Here is a 6,518-nt window from a genome sequence, read left to right on the forward strand (position 1 = left end):
CAAGAGATGATGACAACTTGGCCTAAGAAGGTGGTAGGGGAACCAAGGACATGGAAAGATTCAAGAAATACTAAGTAGGTAAAATTGACAGAGTGTATCATTAATGGATTGTTTATGATGTTGATGCAGATCTCAGAAATGAGTCCTAGTTTTTTAGCTGGTATAACTAGATGGATCATGAGGTCATTCATGGATTAGAGGAAGGAAGCAATGGAAAGGTCATGAATCTAGTCTTGGTAATGTTGAATTTGTGGTGCCTTTGAGATAGTCAAGAAACATTAAATAGTTAGAAATATGAGTCAGAAGCTCAGAGGAGATGTCTGACCTGGAGTTAAATTTTATGGATCATCTCTATATAGCTGAATTAGACCATCTGGGGGAAAAGTGTAGAATGCGAGGTAGAGATGGATTAGATTTTAGGCTCAAGGAATTTAACATGCAATAGACAAGCAGAGGAGGATGGTTCCAGCAAGGAGAAGAATAGCCAGATAGGTAAAAAAAAAAAAAAAAACATGAATTATACAGGTATCCGCTTTTCAAAAGCTCACATTAGGCCGCTTTGCTTTTATGAAAGACTTACATTAGTACCATTTTTTTTTCTAACTGAAAGAAATCAAAAGAGGATTTTCACTTTTATCAAAAAAGGTGGAAAGCAAAAATAGCATTCAGCATTTGTGTTGCAGCAGGATATTACTGAGGCAGCACACACCCCAAGCAGCGAGGGTCTCCCCACCAAACTCCTTCCCTGGGAACTACACTCAGCATCATGCCACCATAGCTTTGAGCTGTGTCTGTGAGCATCTGGGCTTTATCGCAATTTATTTTGTGCATTCATTAGCAAGATGTGTCCTCAGGTAGCAGAAAAACCTAGGAGAGGTTGTTTACTGGGTGTGGGAGTGCTAAAAAATTTTCCACGTACACAGAACTGTTGAATCACTATGTTGTACACCTGAAACTAATATAACACTGTATGTTAACTGTACCGGAATTAAAATAAAAAACATAATTAAAAAATTTCCATATAAATTAATGGTAATTGCTTCTTCGCTTTACGCCATTTCCACTTACAAAAGGTTTCAGGGGAATGCTCTACGTTCAGATAGAAGGGGAAATCTGTATCTCAAAAGCCAAAGGAATAGCAGATTTTAAGGAGGACATGGTCAACCATGTGGAATACTGCTGCTGAAGTGTGATGAAGACTGAAAAGAATATACACGGCACTTTATATCTTTTATAAAATGGTTGGAAGCCAGAGTGAAGTAGGCTTAGAATGGAAATGTAGGTTAAAAACTAGAAATAGTGAGTAGAGCTAACTCTTTCTAGAAAGAGTAAAAGGGTTAAGACTATGAGAAAGAACATGTATGTGGACAAAAAGAAAAGAAAAACAATTTTTTTTAAATTTCTAGAAGGATTGATGTAAACATTCAGGTTCCTCCTGAGGGTTTCCTGGGAAATGTTTACAATCAGTGGGGAAGGAAAAGGAGTGAAGGTTTCAAAGGTGCATAATACCATTGGGAACTGTTCACAATTATTAAGATTATTTTAGTTTAAAAAGTAAACCCATCTTATATTTAGCATGACCAAGTTTACTGGATAACTGATGATTAACACCTTTAAGCTGAATCCTTCAAAAAGACAGGATTCATTTTCATAGAAATATATTTAAAACGTATACTCCTCTGAATTGTTAAATGTAATGTACTGCTTGTAATTTTCACTCTATTACATGACTTGAAATTACTACCACCTCTAATCATCCAATGTGTTTATAGAAGGATATTTTTCTTAGGGTTTATCACAAATTTCTGTCCTCTATGTTACGTCTCTCCATTTACTTTTTTATTTTAACCGTGTCGATCTTCCTTTAAAGTTTGCCTTTCTCCTATTGCTGTGAAGAATCACTTTTCACTATAATAAGCAGCAAGTGATTCTTTTAATTTCTTTTCTATTAGACATTAGGGCTTTCTGGAGGTTAAAATGATATGTAACATAGAGGTAAATAAGGTCAGAGAGAGAGAGAGACTGAGTCTTTTGTTAATGAGTAATATTCATGCGTGTTGGTTCTTGAGATAAATATTTTTACTTACTTCTACTTACTTTAGAGGCCTTTATTGCTTTCTGGTACCTCATGTGTTCTGCTTGAAAACATGGGCATGTGTTTTGCTTTATTTGTGACTTCCAGTGATGATTACGCTATATGACACGTTCAAGGTGTTACTTGTTATTGTTAATTTGTTGTTGTGTTTGTTTTGGTTAAGTAAGGTACTCATTGTGTTCCCGTATCTATATACCTAAGGAACAAACCTTATTTGTTTTCACTGTAAAACTGTGCCAGTCACATTTAAGTAGGTAACATCAGGAGATTTCTTGGCTCATACATCAGAGTGCACAGTTGCACAAGCTTCAGGAGAATGAGAGAATGTAAACTTCATGAGGGCAGGCAGTTTTGTTTTTGTGGGCTTTATTTATTTTTGTTGTTGCTGCCGTTGTTTTATAGTGTATTTTGACCAGTTGTCCTTTTTTTGCTACAGACTTGATGGGGAATGGAATGAGTATTGGAGAGGCGATAAGAATGCTCATTTACTTTCTTCTTAAGGTTGTTGTGAAGATGGAAGGTAATGATGCAAATGGAATGCCGAGTGCTTACCTTAGTGAACACTGCACGAATGTTGAGTTTCGTTTCTATTATCATCATCAAATCTATACTTGTATCATTTTCTAAATGTATTTGACAAAACCAAACATTGTGGATGAAAGGAGCAAATTTGGACCAGTTACATGATTCCAACTTTGTTATTTTATTTTTGTTTTATATGTACAAAGGAGTTTAGTCAAGGGAATTGAGGAAAGGGAGTCATCTTGAAGACCTTGGTATCACAAATGAAGAGAAAAAAGATAAAACACAAATGGTGGGTGTGTTAGTGGTACAGGAAGGAGAGTTTTGGATTTATGGAACTCTGATTTTTCTAAACAGATGTCCTCATCATGGAAGTTATTGTAGTCTCCACTTAACCAGATGGGATACCAAACTCCCTGTTGTGTTCAGAACTGGCAGGGCTCATTAAGTTGGCTTTAAATTGGGTATTAAGGGAGGATCTTTTGCTTAGCCCAAATAATCTCAACATGCACAATGAAGAGAATAGGGAGTTCTACAAGCTAAGATGAAATATAAGATAAGTGATAAGTAATATTAACATACTGGACTTAATTGTCTATAAGTAACTACAAAGTAAATGGGAAATTAAAAAGATTAACTGGAAATGTTTCTAAATGATGGAGAATATGACCTGTTGAGCATAATAAAAATGGAAATATAACATTTCCTTAATGGGAATATCAAAACTGGTAGGTGAAATATACTCTATAAAGAAGTCTGAGAGGAAATTGAACTTGAGGAAGAAACATTATATATGAGATCCAAAAAATAGAAGAAAGGGAAAAAAGGTGGCCTGTTATTTAATAATGGTAATATTGGGGAAAATCTTTTGATTTAAAGATACAAAAGAAGAAAATAAAAGATAGTAGTAGGTATATGCTAAAACATAGGTGGTGACAATTTCAACTCTTTAGTCATTAAAAATTCTGGACCAGGGACTATTTCGGACTCTTTAAAATAAAAAAATCACCATATATCGAGATAGCAAATGAGTAATATTTATTTATATTCATGTAATGTAATATTCAACAAACATGAGCTGACAGGCCTAGAGCAATGAAATGCTAATGGAGGTGGTATTGGTAATAATAAAAATAATTTTATGATTTGAAAATAATAGAACCCACAAAAATACTGAACTTATAGTACAAAATAAAATTTATTTTACTTTACTGAACTTATTTTACTAAACAAGTTTGCAAGGGTGTATATGGATAGTTAATAAATTTAGTGGAAAAAAAAAACAATGGGTGATTGGGTATTACCTACATGATAAATAAGCTAAATTGATTAGACAAGTTTAACCTTTAGAGACTGTGAGAGGCAGCAGATCCATTAATATTTATGATTGATACAGAATATCAAATATTAATAATAGTTGCTTTAATATATTAGTTTTGAGCAGAGGTCTTAAATCTCTTTATTTACAGTTATGTAACCTTGAGCAGATTATTAATTCCTCTATACCTCAATTTTCTATTCTATACAATGAGAATATTACATATCTGAATTTTTTGGTAGATAAGATAATGCTTTTATAACTTTTACTTAGTGTTCAGCACATAATGGGAACTAAATAAATGACAGCTAAAAAAATAAAGATTAATTTTCAATTACCAAAATTAACCAAGCCAAATTTTATTCCAGAAATGTGAAATCAGGAAAAAAAAATAAAACAATAATAATTTGGATCTTCACATACTATTAATCTTTGCCAATATTAACTTTGGCAAGTAAATTAATTAATTAATTAATAGTATTAAATAATAAAGCTAGTCTTTGGGAAAGCAGAGATCACTTCTACCAAAGAAAAAAGGGAAATAAAACTCAGGAAAGTTAAAGCACTTGCCCCAAATCACAGAATGAGTGAAAATTGTTCTGAAAAAATGTGTGGAAATTTCCAAAGTATTAGTTTTGTTCATTTCTATGCCACTCGTGGGTCTTGATAAGTAGTTTAAAAAAAATATATCTAATAGTTGAGTACAGAGGAATTATACCCTTAAAGGAGTGGGAAATATATTTTAAACATTTAAAAAGTATGTTTCTTAAACTCATAACTTTGGAATGAAGGATTTTAATTTACTTTAGCTTTAAGACAAGGTTCTTAATTTGTGATAGTTATGGTTATAATAGTTGTAATAGTTATGTATATACAAAGCATCTTCTTCATTTAATTGTGGGGGAGGGATGCCCTAGGAGTATGATCAGTAGAGATTCAGTTCACAGCCAAAGTAATAATATCCTAGCTTCAAGCTATGATCAAAGATAAGCCCCAACAATTTATTTCTAAACTCTTTTCTATATTCATGCTGTAATTTACTGAGTGCCTATTATTAACTAGGTACCATGCTAGCTTTTGGATTCATAATAAAGATCACGCCTTCCTGGTTTATAGATAACTCCCACTTCTGGACTGTTCTAAAATTACCCTCCCAAACATGGCCTTCTCACAATTCCTTCCTCCTTTCCTTTCTAAGAGTCTTTGTATCCCTACTCATGTCCCCTATATAGACACAAATAGAAGTGTCTTTGTAAAATCCTAGCCATGTAATAGTCCAATTTTATCATTTCTGCAAATGTTCTTAAATTATCCTAACTCCTTAGCTTGACACACCAGTTTTTTTTCTCATAAACTTGTCTATTCCCTCTATAAACTAATACTCTTCTCTTCCCTACATGCTTCCTGTGTTCTCATTACACTGAGTTTTCACAACGCTATTGATGTGATGTAAATGACCCATGCCTTTATGCTTTTACCCATATTTCCTCTGTCTGGAGAGATCATCCTCTTCTTTTTAAAATGACATTCTCATACTCATGATTAAATCATCTTTAACTCTTCACAATATGGCAAGTATTTTCCTACTGTCCGTGACACATTTCTAAAATATCTATAAAACACCACATTTGCAGAGTAGGCTTCAATTTGAGATTAAAGGTCAACTTCTCTGTCAATCTTAATAATTTCCAAATTTGCCTTAATTACAATAATTTTATGAGAATTACCATCTTATCACTAATGCCTTCCTGTCACTTTCATTTTTTTCTTTTTAAATATTTTTTTCTTTTTTAAACATTTTTGTAAGACAGTAAAAACAGTTTACAATTAAAGAGGCAAATAATTAATCAAACTGTTGAACAGAGAAAAATGATAACACTACACAAATGGAATTGTTGATTGGCTTGCTATGCCACAGATAGTCTTGGCAGGAGTGGTTCATTTGGATATTTAAAAGGCCATTTGGGGTTGTCAGAGTAAAATAAGCTAAGAGTTTATTGCAAAAATGAATGAAAATTGAGGACAGTCTTCATTGCTAAAAATAGCTTTCACGTATATCATGTAATAATTTTGCTAAGGCTTTGTACTGTCTACAGAGTCCATCCAACAATCCTGTGAGGTACTCAGTAAAGATCTACTTTACAGAGGAGTAAGGTGGTAGTGTCTTCAGACACACAGCTATTTCATGGTACAGCTAAAATACAAGTCCTGATCGTTTTGGTTCCAAGACCATTTATAATTATTCTCTTCCTAGGTGGTGATGATTATTCCCTCTTCTGTGCTTAGTCTGCCCACTATCTTCATTACCATCTTCTCTTCTGTTCTTCTTCTCTTCTCTTCTCTTCTCTTCTCTTCTCTTCTCTTCTCTTCTCTTCTCTTCTCTTCTCTTCTCTTCTCTTCCCTTCCCTTCCCTTCCCTCCTCTCCTCTCTTCTTCTTTTCTTTTCTTTTCTTTTCTTTCTTCTTTTCTTTTCTTTTCTTTTCTTTTCTTTTCTTTTCTTTTCTTTTCTTTCTTCTTTTCTTAATTTTCTTTCTTTCTTTCTTTCTTTCTTTCTTTCTTTCTTTCTTTCTTCATTCAAAATCTT

This window comes from Ursus americanus, chromosome 13, assembly GCF_024610735.1.
Source record: "Ursus americanus isolate L20-20 chromosome 13, mUrsAme1.1.p, whole genome shotgun sequence".
NCBI classification, from domain to species: domain Eukaryota; kingdom Metazoa; phylum Chordata; class Mammalia; order Carnivora; family Ursidae; genus Ursus; species Ursus americanus.